This window comes from Neopelma chrysocephalum, unplaced genomic scaffold (assembly GCF_003984885.1).
Source record: "Neopelma chrysocephalum unplaced genomic scaffold, ASM398488v2 Primary Assembly neopelma1_59, whole genome shotgun sequence".
Classification (NCBI taxonomy): domain Eukaryota; kingdom Metazoa; phylum Chordata; class Aves; order Passeriformes; family Pipridae; genus Neopelma; species Neopelma chrysocephalum.
Genome location: NW_020897714.1, coordinates 27,240,217 through 27,255,054, shown reverse-complemented (window position 1 = coordinate 27,255,054; position 14,838 = coordinate 27,240,217).

Sequence of the window (14,838 nt, the reverse complement as noted above, 5' to 3'; positions counted from 1 at the left end):
GATTCATTAGCCTGTATGAATTGTAAAATGTTCTTTCCATGCTAACAAGTAGTATTTCTCTTAGGACACAGTATCTACTGTTCTTAGCCAGTGCAGCTTGTGTCTGATCAGTGGACTCTGTCACTTGAAACTGGACTTGATGCACAGCAGTAAGAAAGCAGACCTTGTGTCCTGCTTACTGCAGATAATGGGAAGATAGTTTGTACAGCCCTCATTTCAGAGCTGGAGCTGAGCTGAGGTGATATTTTTGTAGGAGACCACAAGCACTGCTGGAGTACAGTGAATTCAATAGTGGGTGAAGTAAAACCAGTGTTTCCTGGTTTTTATCTCCAACAGCTCCAATAATGGTCTAGCCTAAAGAGAAAAAGTAAGCAGAACTATGTTGGTGAGTATATGAGAACCTCTTATTTCATACAAGGAGGAAGTATGGAGAAGGAAGGTGTGATGATATGGAATTTGAGGTGGAAGATAAGTGTTGAAGGCAGGCTGTGTTGTGTGCATTTCTCTTTGAGTAGTGTAGAAGTTGATTTGAATGGCTAATCACTGTGTTACTGAGGAGTTTGACTGCTCTCCAATAGCATACTTATCTGCTATCTGCATCACAAAAAATGTGCTCAATTGCAAATTGTAAATGCCATAAGCCTTTAAGAGGTTGATAGGTGTTCATAAATGGTAAGATGGAAGACGGTGAAGCAAGATGTGTTAGCTAAAGGGGGGGCTCTGCATAGGAGTGGCAAGATCTAGATTGGAGGCAGCTTTGAATACCTGGAGGCAGAAGCTCAGATTTGGGAAGGATAAGTAAGAGCAGTTTAACTAGCAAGTACCTGAGATGCTTTATCAGAGGTCTGAGGCTTTAAGGAAGGGTTTGCAGTTTAACAGGCTGCTGCATAGGGCTGGCTAGAAGATTTGGCTGAAGAAACCTACTCATTATGCTGAAAGAATTTGCAATCAGACTGAGTAAATAACATTTGACTTGCAATCCCAGGATATAGCCACTGGGACTCAAGTTTCTACAGCAGGACCTTGCATAGAAGCCTGCAGCTAGAAAGTTCAGGTTTTTAAGTAGTGTGAATTTTAATCAATGTACCTTTAAGATCTGTTTAGACTAAGTTCACTTAATTAAAGCAGTTTTACATAGAAGAATTTATGCCAATGTCATTGACCAGTATGCAGCAGACAGTTAAGCACTAATGAGTTGCTTAACACTGGATTGTTTAGCGATAAGAGTTCAGGTATGAAATTAGGACAAGAATAGTTCAGAGAGCCAAAGAGCTGAAGCTACTGGATGAGACCAGCAGCACAGAGAAACGTGGCACTGAGATGGATTGTGGGCAGGGCTTGTGAGGGAAGGCTTTGCTGGGGCAGAAGCTGATCGGCCATCCTGAGGCAGCACGTGGTGTCACTGTGGTGAAATGTTACAGAGGAGCTGAGGCTAGTGGAGTGGCTTTTCTCTCCTTTCCTTTTCACTCATTTTCCCAGTGATACCTGGGAGATATGCTGCACTTGAACTCCTTCCTGAAGCTTTATGCTCACCCCAATGGTCCTACACACATACTGTATTTTGCATCTTTAACAGACATTTTCCAGCTGTTCTTATCTTCTCTTATTCCGCAGGTGTTTCACCATTCATGCTGTAGCCCTCGCTTAAAATGCTTTACCTCCCCTAAACACTTATTTTCATTCACAAAAAATAGCTGTAAGTGCTCCATTGCTTATGTAATATGTAATTTACCTCATTTTCATGAGCCCCTGTTGCCAGATGAAGAACTATTTACTCAGCTGGTGTTAGTAGAATGCTTATTTTGCAAACTCACTAGCCTATGGAACTGCACAATTAAAACGATGTTAAACCCCAACCAAGAAGGGGAACAAGAAGCTACACTTCATTGATCAAGGGACTCACAAATTATGGACTGTGCCAGTTATGCCAACTCTTCTTCATATTTGGGAGGTAACATTGAGTTCATCGAGTGGTAGGGATAACTCTGGGGTCAACAACCACCAAAGACCACTGGAGGGACACTCAGGACAAGAAAATATGTGTGTCAGTGGGAGGGGAAATATGTTAATAACTTCAGTGAAAATTATTATATATGTATTTCTTCTGGGAAAATCAATGAATACATATGTAAACTATAAGATATAAACATGAGCCTTTTCTGAGCCTTTTCTGTATTTGGGATGCCCAATATTTCAGAGGAAATATCCCCTTGTGCATCCGATACCAAATAAAAAATGCCTGTTTCTTAACACTGCATTGGGGTTAAGGAGTTTTTAGACTGTTTTTCAGTAGCACCCTTACTAATTCACAAGCCTTTGGTTGTTTTCTGTCTAGTAAATGACACTTTCTCTGAAATAATGGTGAGATGACAAATATAATAATCTCGATGGTGGTCTGCCTTGTAAATGTTTAGATTTTATTTAAACCTCTCTGTTGGGAGCTGATCTCTACAACCACTCATAATTCTTGTGAATTCTAATCAGCGTGTAGGAAAGAGGGCTTTACCACTGAGAATAATAATGTAACTGGCTGTAATGTAAAAGGAGAACAAATTTAAAGCAAAACAGTGTAAACGGGACAGATGTGAGAAGGGTCATCATGGAAAGATGAATATCTGTGAAATTTAGAAAATTTGTGGTGTCCAGTGAGGGCTTGGAGCTGGCTGACATATTTCTCCTTCCTTCTCTGTGGTGATGTAAATGCTGGGGCTGAAGTGCCTGTCAGCAGGAGTGTGTAAGAAGGGCAGCTCCCTAGGACACCTCTCCCTGGCTGCAGCACGTGGCTTGGGTCATGGGCCCAGCTGGTGGACAGAGGTTCCCAGTGCTGAGCAGTAAACAAAGTTTTGTCTGCTAAACTGTGGTTTAGATGTGCCTAGGCACTTCCTAATTTTTCCAGTGGTGTCACAATGTTCAAGTGTTTGTGGTTGTTTATGAGGCTGGTTAACTTAAGCTGAACAAGATGCCTCTGCTGTTCAGGTGCTTGTGAATGACAACAGGCAGCAGTAAAGAAACTATTTGTGAGGCAAATGTAGATCTTCTGTCTGGCTTGCAAGCCTCAAACAAAAGCAAGGCAATGCTGCTCACCTTGTGTGCAAAATACACATAGCCTGGGAAAAGGTATGGGCTACTGCTAGAAACTATGCAAGCAAAAGTCAAAGATGATTGAATACTTGGCACACTGCAAAGGCTCTCAAATGAATTAAAACTTGAAAGGCATACCATGTAGATCTGTGAAGGAAGTGGAGAGTAACTGGAGCAATGCAGGTCTTTTTCCATGTTGCTCTACCATTATACCTCTTAAAACACCTCTAAGAACAATTTGAGGGCCTGGTATTGTTTGCAGGTGAGTTATTTTGATCAAAGGCTTTGGAGAAAATAATGTCTTTGTTCTGTTCTTTGTGCTTCACTTGGAAACTGTCAAAGATGACAAGGCTTGAAAATTCCTGCAAATAAAGTTCTGTTCTTTAATTAAAATTAACATAAATCAAACTTTCACCAAATGCCCTAGAGTTTACAAGTGATTGCAGGGAAATTGCTGGCAAATTCTGTTGGCTGACCAAACTGCATGTGAAGCAGAGAAACAGGCTCTTCAACTTCACTGCTTCTCTGAGGATGGCATCCATCAGGAATTTCTGTGCTTGCCTTCACTCCCTTGGTCTCTGCTTTGCCTCAAGAGCATTTTTTTAGCTTAGGCTTAACCCTTTGAGACTGCCAGCCCGGCTATCATGTCCTTGCCTTCCCTTTTTAAATCCAATTAGCTCACATGTGTTATGTAATTGAGAGAAATTGCATAAGTATCAATAATACTTCCAGACTGATTTGTTTCTGTTAAGTTGGCACCAAACTTGCAACACTTACTGCTGAGGAAATAACATACCAGAAACACAGGGAAAGGTGGATGATGCTGCAGTTATTCATGCCATACAGAAATGTGTATTCCGTGAAATGTGCCAGATGTTAATACAAACATTTTTAAGCATTGACTGGTTTCTGGGGTCTTCTGTATAAAGCAAAAGAAAAGCTTGCAGAAACAGGTTCTGTGGGATGTTTAGTTAATGGTTGCTGTGGGAAAAGCAGTTGGGAGATGGTTGTCAATGCCCGAGGTAAGATGCCACGGTCCGAGGGGAAAGGGAATGGGACGCGGCACTGCAATAAGGGTTCAGGCACAGGTGAAGGGTCTGGAAGCAATGCCACTTTATTGAGGGAACGCAGGGACTTAAATAGGGTAGGTCTGAGGGGAGGATTCAGAACTGGGGAGGAGCTTGGGACTGACAACCCAGGGAGAGTTAAGATTGGGAGATAGGGGAAAGGTGGGTGTAACTTCTGGGTATCTAAGGGAAAGGACCAATGGTAGCTCTCTCTGCACTGCGGCAAACTCCAGCCAATCAGTGACAGAGGAGCGGGAAAGCAGGGGAGAACAAGGTGGTAAACAACTTTTGGCGGGAAAATGTGAGGGAGAAAGGGGATAATATGGGGATATATTAAACTTCATATAAAACCAGCAACAAACAGGGGTACAACAGTAGAGATACATAAAACACAGTAAAAACTGGGGAACAACAAGTCAATCCAGTAAGATGTCAGTCCAGTGGAGTGTCAGCCCGGTGAATCAATAGTCCATTTAATTTCTGTATAATTCTCTCCAGGCTTTATATCTCTCCCAGTCCGATTTCTGTTCCTCCACAGTAAGAGACAACAGTAAAGTGTGTCATGGGAAGAAATCACAGGTGGTAGAGGATGAAGGTCAGAGAGATGCTTTTGGCTGCTCAGACATCCATGAAATCTGTAAGAAGTAGTCTAATCTATTTTAGCTTAAATAAGGAGAAACTTCCTGTTAGCTGCATAGTTACACAACACTGAAACTGTTGAGAAAAATTTGTTTCAAGTGTCTTCCTCTTTGATGGAGAGGGGAAACAAAAGAAAATTTCGGGACTAAATGTAGCTTATGAAATCTAACCACAAAAAGCAGTGGAAAAAGGCTATTTCTACTTCAGAATAGAACGAGTCAACCTAGTTTTGGAAAAATCTAGTCTTATGACTCCTAACCACTTAGAGAAGAACAAGATGAATGTGTGTCTCTACAGACAAGCTCTATCTGCTTGCAGATGGAAGGAAATGGCTAGCTGTGGGTAATAAAACAGCTGTTTTTAGGTGAGAAAATGACTGAAAGAATCAACTTGTAGAAGAATAGTGAGAAAGGAAATAACTTTTTAAGAATAGTGAGAAAAGAAATGCTTGTATATAATAGGCATTTTTGGGAAGTCTGTACCTTCTGGGTACTTTAGCCAATGAGGAAAGCAAGAGCATTATATGACTAGGAAGAATTTAGGATAAAAAGGAGGCTACATTCTCCAGTTATTCAAGAGAGATTTTCAATGGGTGTGCTTAGTGAGCTCTCCTTTTATTCATGAACAAAGTTACTTTGGCAGAACTCCTCTGCCTCCTCTGTGGACACCAACCTCTGGCAATGAGAATTTTCTGCACAACTTGCTCACACTTTGCTTTACCTACTGCCTAGTTATGTCTTGTGCAAAGCCACGTTACCTGTTACAATGCTTTGTGTCTAAAAGTGACCAGAAATATCATATTCTTAAGCTACAAGAGCATAAATATTGAGGAATACATCTAGTGCAGGTAGGTCAGTGTGTGAGCTGCAGGCTGTGCTCTGGGAGCCCCGGGCAATGAGATGTGAGCTTTGCACAACAAAGGGCACCAGAGGCCCTGCGGTGCAGCCCAGGTGATTGGTTACCCAGAGACACAGCAGGAGCTGAGGACTCAAAAACCCTGGACTATGCTCATGGTCTGGGAGGGCATAAAGGCCCAGGGGTTCCTTTGTTTGAGGTCCCTCCCCTGAGGCACCAGCTCGAGCTGTTCCACTGTTGCTGCACCACAATTAAATTACTTGAAGGAACCAGATGCCTGTGACCAACTATGGGAAACCTGGGGCTGAACTGGTGAGGGAAACTTGTCTGACTGAGTGAGAGTGGGGTGTGCAGGGAGTAACCTGTCGCCTCACTGGAGCCGCCCCTGGGAAGGAGCTTCAGTCCCAGCTGTGAAAGTCTCGGGTGGTGGGAGTGGGACTGCCAGAGTGGCTGTTGAATGGTCAGTCTGGGGAGTTTCCTTTACAATATAGTATGTTATATGCTATATTCTGTATTCTATTTTATATTCTACATTCTATACTATATTATACTATATAGAGTATAATAAGCTCGCAGGTTTACCCTCCAGTAATGGGAAAATGTGATGGATACACTTGGCCCTTGGCTGTACCTTTTTTCAGACTGGCCCAAGAAGCAACAAGGCCTTGTGTCCTTGGGGTGCACTCGCAAGCTGTAAAGCTCCTGGCTGACGTACATGGGAGTGAAGGCGTTCTGAAAAAATATTTCAGAAGATGTTCTCAAAACCCAATGGTTCAAGATATCCAAAAGTACAGAACAAGATATGAGAGCTAAAACAAGGTATCTGTCTTGTCTATACTGTTGACTGGCAGCCAACTATTTCACTGTACAGGCACGGGCAGCCCGTGCAAAGCTTTGAGCTCCCTTTGCTGAAGCAGCAGTCTGCCTGGCAATGATATCTCCCTGAGCAAAGGTGGCTCCCAAGGTCACTCCTTGAGCTTGAGAGATCCCTTACCCATGGCAGATACTCACAAAGTGACTGAGAGCATGCTGAATTAATACTGTGAAGCATTACTGATCTATGTAGCTACTCAGGTGTTATAGTGTGGATAATTTTATTAGATGTGAACCAATTAAGACTGCATCCAGCTCTACCTAGGCTCTGTAAAAGAGCAAAGGGGTCTACTCTGGACCTCGTGACTCAACAAGAGGCTCCTTCTCACATTTCATCTTCCAGTCCCTCTATGAGCAATCATAACTCAGTTTTTATTCGTATGTTTCCTCCATGCAGTAATTAATAAAGTGAATTTTGCCACTGAATTTTGTTAAGTTCCATCAAACTTTATCAAGTTGTTTTACCTCACTGTTTTTTATTGTTTTTAATAAAACATATTACTGCTTCTCTCTTTTGAGTGAGATGCATCCCTTTTCCATGACAGAATCTTCAAATATTTAACTTGATCTTGGAAAGTGGACCTGATTTGGTAGCTGGCCGGTTTCTAAATGGGTGTACTTCACACTTACTGTGAGCACAATACTTAGTAGGTGAAATTAGATATTTCATTCACTCATTAAAGTAAAATTATTCTCCTTTGCTGAAAAAACTTTGCAAGATTAATCAATAGAACTGTAATCACTGACTTGCAGGGCAGACTTTATTGGGTGTTATTATTAATCCTTTTAATCTAAGTTTCTTAATTGCTCTTTAACAATTATTACATATAGTAATGGCTAAAAATGGAGAGTTGCTTTTCAATCATGATCTGTAGGGCCTGAGTCACCTTAAATCAAACAGCTGACACCTAGTAATGTGAGGAAGAACTGTCAGTTTTATTGCTGGTGTCTGAACTTTATCGTATGAGCACACCAAACTGATTTAGTGCCAAGAATCCCGCTCCTGACATACTGAGTTCACTGTAAGTTCACAGGTGGATTCTTCTGGGCTCAGTCTAACAAAAATCAGAAGTATAGATGTGAGCATTTATAACTGTTATGAACATTTTACAGACCTGATATACTCCTATTCCATTTCCATCCACAATACAAATCAACCTGTGCGGGTATCTTTTTCAAATGTTTCTCTGGCACACAGCACAGTAGTATGGTTTCTTAGCCCGGTTTAATCTCTTAATAAAGGCTTAAAAATTTAATGTTGGTGTTTTGATATATTGGATACCATGGGAACCAATAGAGTCCCTGATAAGAGATCAGCTTGCGATGGGATTTCAGTGAAAAAGGGTAGAGAGAGACAATTAGGTGAATAATCTTTGACAAGGTCAATTGTCAAATTATGACAAAGATTCTAGAAACATGGTAAATCTTAGCAAAGTGATGCAGCTGCTCTAATATTAATGTTTTGTGTAGTGTGTTAAAGATCACCTGCATTTAAAAAAAAAAGGGAAATAAAGTGTATAAAAAGAATCCTTTTGTTCTTTGATTGTTCCTTTGACTACTATAAAGGATTTCAGTGTCTTCCCTAATTTCTTGGCTTGGGATTTTTTAACCTTAATATTTTACCTTAGTTGTGAGATAATGATGGAAAAAGTTATCTAGTTTCTCATGATTTGAACCAAACTTTGTGATATTTTTGTTGTTAATCAGTAGCCATATCTAGGCAGTTAGGATTAAGCAGCTGCATTGTGAAACTTACTGAAACTTGTAGGCTTGGCTGATCCTTTGTTTTAAGGAAAGGGAGCACAATCCCGAGATGAATTGGCTGTCTGGATGAGAGCCACCATGAGAGCACCAGGAGTGAAGTCAGCAGGACTGAGCAGTAACTGGGGGAAAAGAAGTTCTGGCAGGGGAGGTTGTGACCACTGACCCACTGCCCACCTACTCAAAATAGACCCCCGAGTCAAATGGAGGGAAGAGCTGTGCATGAGGACTAATTAGCATGAGAAGTGAGAGATACAATTAGCAAATAAGGATTTGAGTACTAAATCATGAAAAAGCTATGTGATTTGTAATCAATTAATGCTGATGCCTTTATTTGTTAAAATGTATAAATAGCATAAAGTTTTGATGACGGGGAGCCAGACTTTTGGGGGTTACCACACAGCTCCTTACTTTGCACAAACTAGAACAAAGAAATAGAAATACCTCTCCTTGGTGTGTGGATTGGCTGCACAATAGGTAATGAGCCCATGTTTGGGACAAAAAAGCACAGTGAGGACACAAGAAATATGATATAACTAACATTGATGGAGGTAAATGTAAAAATTCATTTGCAGTAATAACAACGGTTCCATCAGGATGGAAAAGGGGTCCTCTCGAGTCAACTAAATTGGAGACAGTTAAAAGATTGGATTGACCTGAAGAGGCTTTGGTAAGAAAAATACTAGTGCAATATTGTATGAACTGCATAGGAAATAGCCTTGTGAGAACTTACAGGAGGTGACTTTATTTAGAACAAACTGAAACAAACCTACTTTCATTCCCCCAAACATGTACCAGAGTGTGTGTGGTGCCCATGGAGTCTGCCCAGAATCCAGATACCAGCGCCTGGGTGTTCAAGCTATCTGACCAGGAGCCTCAGCACCTTAATCTTGTGTCCAGGTCTTGTATTCACATGTGTAGGGAGAATAAGTGATGCTAAGTGTCAAGCATTCCTCATGTCCTGTGTGATTCTTAGGTTGATGACCCCGGGCAGGGTTTGGATATGTCTTTTTGCAGTTTTGTATTTTAACAGTGATCAATATGTTTCTATCTCTGGGCATCATCAGAAGTCATTACATGTCTTTGTCTTCATGCCTCATTGTCCTGTGAAACTGGATGGTTCTTGATGACTTGCTAGTTGGGTGCTGTTAACACAGGCCCCTTTCCCTGATGGGTACACTTTGTCTGTCTCCACACCCAGACATTCCCATTCATGCCCTATTGGCACCAGTTTTAGCCTTTCTGTTACAGTTGTCACAGTTAAACTCACCAAAGTGGTTGTCCTGAGCTAATTATGTTGAAAAGATAAGACCTAAGGCCAGGCCTACATTCCTTTATTTTGCCCCAGAGCAGTGTTCATCACCAAGGTGCTTTTTTTTTACTTTGTGGTGACACAACTGTATTGACAGATACTAAGGAGCCTTAACTATACCATTAAAAGAGTGATTCTGCCAGCGTAGTTTTGCCACTTGAGGAAACCTATAAAAGCCATATATAATTGTCTTCAACTTCTCTTCCTCTTTCTCTTCTTTTTGTAACACCTATACTCTGCTGTTTTTATAGTTGCCTCAAAAATTTTTAGTTGTCTGTTCTGGTTATGATAGCTGTCTTGTATGTATTCCATAACTATATCATTTTAACTACAAGAAGTAAGGATACTAGAATAATGCCAAGTCATAATTGTATCTGCTCTTGTCCTTTAGTTATTGTACTCACACGTTATAGTCTACAGAAACTATTAAAATTGTTGTGGTCAGCCTCTCACCTCACTCAATAGCACAGTTGAATTATTCTGTTCTTCCCAGCCAGCAACTTAGTGGAGAACGTGAATGCCAATATAACTTTGCACAGGTAAAATGCTGAGGACTGAAGGGCTGTATCCTCAGGTCAGACTCTGGTCAGCAAAGAGAAGTGTTGCATTGATGGTGGCTCCCCTGGGATCTGTGAAGGACTAGTGGCTTCTTGTTCCACTGCCAGGCTGATATATGTGAGGACAAGATGTGATGCCTCTTATTGCCCAAAAAGAGAGGTAAGAAATGCTGCACTGCAGTGGTTGTTGTGGAAAGGATGTCAGTAGTTGGTCCTTCCAACAATAATAGGACAAGGCTTTGTGTGTAGCAATACTGATAAGGATCCAGACATCTGCACACCTGATTCTGAAGAAGAGAGGAATCCAAGTGATGCCACACCCACAGTGTAGAGGCATTTCCACTGCTGCTATAAGAATGATTGGTCGATTTTTCACTGGGAGATTGGGGCTTTCTTTGACTTCTTTAATCCTGTTTATCTGCAGATCACCCAGTAGAAGACTGTAGCTAACAGTCTTTGTGCATTCTTGCTAATCAAGAAGATAAGTTTGTTTACTTCAAGTGCAGACTAAGAGCCTTTCAGATATTGCATAACTGTGATGTTTTCCCAAGTGTGATTCCAGAGAGCCCTAGTAGCTTCTTTGTCTTGTACAGCAGTTTAGAGTTCCCAAATTTCTCAGGGTTCCTGAATGTTCCTATTACACATTTATTATTTAGTTTACAGATTGAGCTGCAAATTGCTGGCAATTCCAAATGTTCTTTCTCCTTCTCTGCCTTCTGAACATGTTTACCTGGCCTTTACTTTTTAAGTTCATCAAAAAAACTGTTAAAGCCAAGCAAAATTAAATCCTCTTAAAATCTGTTTGTCTGACCTTTCTTCCCAACATACTCCATTCTGGTCATCCAGCCTTTTCCTTCAGAAAAATTAACAAGAATGAGCTTCACTGATGAAAAGTCAATAAACTTGTGTTATTTTGGTTTTTATTAACAAAAATTTTTACATTGTTGTCTGCTGCTGCATTTCGGTGGTGCACATTGTTTGTCTTTAAAGGAGGGGTTTGTCTTTAAAGGTATGGGTGGCCTGAGAGCAGAAGTTCAGTGAAAAGACTTGAGTCAGCCCACTTAATTTTTTTTCAGTCAGTAATTTGAAAATAATTGAATGGGATCAGCTTCTGACATGACGTAGGCTCATATCATCCTACAGAAACAGGCTAACCACCTGTCATGGGAAAACCCAGGCACAAGCCTAGGCAGAGGTGATCACTGAATATTTTGTTTATCTGTTAAGTGAGAAAGTAAAGGACTGTGAGAACACTGTATCTGTATAAATTTTGGTTGGGCTAGTCAGTCTTTAAAGGTCCCTTCCAACCCACTTTGTAATTCCGTGATTTTAGCGTATGTGCCAGGTATTCCGGTCACGTATGACATTTGATTAACGGGGTGCAGGAGCTTTAGGTACATGAATAGATGAGTAAACATAGTTTAGCATGAAATAATTGGCTAGTTAATCTATGTTTAAATTGTTGAGCTGCTTGTCCTTTAAACCTGATCTGACTAAATGCTCTTCCTGTGAGAAAATGTATTGCTACTGAACTCTATTATTTTGATAGCAGTGCCTCTCTAAATATATTCAGTGCTAATATGTATCCAGGAAAGCAATGGGATTTTATCAGCTTGTTCCCATGAGACACAAGTAAATCGTGGCTCCTTTGTGTGACCTTGCCTCCCCACTTTGTTTTTCATTTATCGGGGTAGGAGAATTTACACTTTGCTTTGATGTAACATTTAAGTAAGAATTCGCCTAGTTGTCCTCTAATGAGCTGTTTATATTCTAGCAAAAGAAAAGCTATTCATGAGAATTCACAGCCAAGACCAAGGCTGTCTTTAGCTCTACAGAAGACAGGAGCTCAATAAAAGAAGCCACCTCTGAGACAGAGTGATCCCACCAAATCTCCTGAAACTCTGTCTTTCTTTCAGCAGATGATCTTGGACTAAGAGCCACGAGTACATTCAGAGACTGAAAAAATAAAAGTTGTCTGAGAAAATTAGTTCAAATAGTGCCTACACGCTTGGGATCTCCAAGGTGGCAAGCATTCAGGTTTAATGTCCAGATTCCTAGTGAGACACGCAAGCCATGTCAATCAAAATCAGTTTTATTAGACAGAAAATCAAATACAGGAACATGAATGTACAAGCGTACACGGTTTGCTACAGGGCTCCTTAAAAATCATTGCTGGTTGTATGGGTTAAAAGAGTTGCTGCTCAGTGTACATGAAAAAGTGCTGGTTTATGCCAGAATGTCAAGGTGACCTAAAGAGATCAGTAAATGGTTCAAAAACATACTGAGGAGCAATGGCTTCCAAGGCCAGCCTACAGATCTTGGCTAAAAGACCCATCTTAAATCAAGGATATAAACAACATAATTAACTGCTTTGGCTCAAAAATAGTGTCCTCACAGGAAAAGTAATTCCAGCAGTGGGAGATTGTGACTGCTGACTCATGGGCCACGGACTCAAGAAACCCTCTGACTCAAAAGGATGTGCAGTTATGTCAGATGTGGGACTAGTAAGCAAACATGTAGCCAATCAATTATCAGTAAACAACGAGATACAGGCAGATCCAAAGTGTGTATTCATGCATATATTCTTCAGATGGTGTGCTAGCTTTGTGGAATCACCTAGCACCCATCTTCGTGCAAATATGAAATACACCAAATATCTCATCTCTGTGTGTGATATTGTCTTTACACACCAGGTACCAAACCCTGTTTGGGTGACAACAGTAATACAGGATTTCTAATAGAAACAAAGCAGTGTGTCTTTAGTCAGTTCTTTGTCAATTTAGCAGCACTCAAGTCCAGCAAATAGGGCCTACGTCTTCAGGAATTCCTCTTAAAAAGTATTGCAAAGTGTGGAATATGTCAAAATTTTTCTAAGTTAGGATGTTCTTTGATGTCAAAATTATATTATGTTTTTGTACACTTTCAAGCCTAACCAGCAAAAAAAGACCATCAGTGGAACAGGCAGCAGCTAGCACCCCTTAGTCAAGGATTTCCTGGAACTAACAATCTTTAAGGATGTAGTAAATCAAGAGGCTGTTGTATATCAGTAGAACAGTTAGCATCCCCCAGTCAAGGACATTTTGGAGCTATCAGGCTTTAAGGATATAGTAAATCAAGATGCTGATGTATGTCTAAGTATACATTGCTAACTTGTCAAAAGACTCAGGGTCCAGGTATCCTAAAGCTGAAGTATTTTCATTATAATACTAAAAATCACACCCACCGAGCACCCAAGCTTGCAAAGCTCTGAAATAAAGAAATAATCAATGTCTCTCTCAAGTGTGTAACTATTGGCCTGTTGCATACCAGATAATGAATCCAATTTTGCAGACGACTGGGTCCCCAGAAACTGGGAAGTTACCCAAATCCAGTCTAAAGAAACTTACAGCATAGGACAAGTGACTAAAAACTGAAATCTCTGAGCATTCAGAAGAGAGAAAGAGTGTTATAGAGTGAGACTGAGCCAACTTCAATTTCTTTTCTGAGTAAAGTGAGGAGAATTTATACCTGTCTTTCTGTTTGTGGCAGCAGTGTTTGGAGCAGCACCAGCAGAGAATGGGATCCTGGGATGAGTCAGGGAGTAGTAGATGGCTGCTTCTCCTGGGAACAGAAGGGAGAATCATTCCCTTGGAAAGGCCACTCAGGGCAGAGGCATCAGCAGCTAACAGCTCTTTCAGCAGTTAAAAGCTCTTTCTAGCTTGTTCCAGTCACTTATCTCCCAAAGGAGATCTGTGGTACCGTGCCTGGAAGGGGAACTGCACCATGACGCGTCCTCAGCCCATGCCCATCAAAGGTACTTGGATTCCTGAGCTGAATCAGAAGCACTGGAGCCTGAGCGCTCATCCAGCCCATTTCCTTTTCTTTATTGCCAGAGACCCACTCACTCTCAGACCTGGCTGGGCAACCTTTCCTGCTTAACCCTTGCTGAGCTTCTGTGAGTCAGTGGATTACCCAGGAGCAAGCTGGAGCTCTGTGTTACAGAGCAGTTGCTTTCATCCAGGGTTTTTTCAGGGAGTTTCATTTCCCTCTCAATCAGGTGCCTCTTCAGAATAGTGTTCTCAGGATTTTCATAATTTCTTAGTTCTTTATTTACTGATAAATATTTATCACCTTGTTGCCCGTAACAAAGACACAAACCAACTGAGTGCCGGTTTATGCGGTGCTTTATTCGGGGCCCGGGAACCTGAGGACTAGCGTCCCAAGTCAGGATTCCAAAGACCCTCATTCTCAGTTCAGCTTTTATACTTTTACACAAACAAGTTTACGTGCAGTTTCCACAGCAAAACAGTTTCATTCAGTTACAAGCAAGCTCATACTTCATACTGATAACAATTGATAATCAACTACTCTAATCATAAATCTGCTTAAGTTGTCTTACCCCTGGAAACTGTTTAACAGACCCTTACCACATCCAAGGTAACAAATCATTATATACATGCTTGACTAAATCCTTTGATTATTGTTTCCACTTCTTCAGTACATTCCATGCTCACAAACAAGGTTGCTAACTTACTACTTTGGAGTGTTGCTTTCTAGGCCTACTCTCCTACTAAGCCTTAGCCATTCTACTACTAAATTTAAATTGCTCTGTAACAACCTGATCTGCATAGCCCAAGTATAGTATTAAAATGATGTGTTTAGATTCACTTACCTTTTATTCTGCATTACCTTGTGCTTAGCCCTAATGAGGTCC